Source organism: Mandrillus leucophaeus, unplaced genomic scaffold (assembly GCF_000951045.1).
Source record: "Mandrillus leucophaeus isolate KB7577 unplaced genomic scaffold, Mleu.le_1.0 Scaffold142, whole genome shotgun sequence".
Classification (NCBI taxonomy): Eukaryota; Metazoa; Chordata; class Mammalia; order Primates; family Cercopithecidae; genus Mandrillus; species Mandrillus leucophaeus.
The window spans coordinates 4,168,181-4,169,175 of NW_012101388.1; positions in this window are offsets into that span (position 1 = coordinate 4,168,181).

Genomic DNA, 995 nt, shown 5'->3' on the forward strand with positions numbered 1-995 from the left:
GTGGCTCGATCTCAGCTCACTACAACCTGCATCTCCCGGGTTCAAGCGATTCTCCTGCCTCTGCCTCCCGAGTAGCTGGGACTACAGTTGCCCACCACAACTCCTGGCTAATTTTGGTATTTTTAGTAGAGATGACATTTCACCACATTGACCCAGGCTGGCCTCCTGACCTCAGGTGATCCGCCCATCTCAGCCTCCCAGAGTGCTGGGATTACAGGCATGAGCCACCGCCCCCGGCCAACTGTATCTTTTTCACCAAGGTTGTATTAAACTAAGATTCAGCAATCTTCACGTGAGTTTTTTTTATCTTTTTGTAGTCCTATTTGGAAAGGTTCTTTTCGGTAAACGTATTTGGAAAAAGCATTGGTCATTTGGTAAAAGTGTTTTTCCCTTGAGTATTAAAGGTGACCCTTCTGAAGTGCCCATCTTGTCATCGTTGGCTTTTTAACAGTTTTTATTTCACCAACTTTTCATTTGTCAGAGACTTCGCATGTGATTTCGATACTCTACAACATAATCTTCAGCATTTGCAGGTTTTTTTGGTTGTTGTTTTGAGATAGTCTTGCTCTGTTCCCCAGACTGGAGTGCAGCAGCATGATCTTGGCTGACTGCAACCTCCACCTCCCAGGTTCAAGTGATTCTCGTGCCTCAGCCTCCCAAGTAGCTAGGATTATAGGCACCTACCACCACGCCCGGCTAATTTTTTTCTATATTTAGTAGAGACAGCGTTTCATCATGTTGGCCAGGCTGGTCTTGAACTCCTGACCTCAAGTGATCCACCCGCCTTAGCCTCCCAAAGTGCTGAGATTACAGGTGTGAGCCACCCTGCCCAGCCCCGGAATGCATCATATTTGTATTGGACTGTTGGCTGTTCTTCAGTGCGTCAACCAGAGACTGACTAACATGAAAGGCATAATTGTTACTGTTAAGCAGGAGGGATCTTGAATTGTGATTTTGTTAGTGGTAGGTTCACATGTGTGCTTTCTCATTCAACC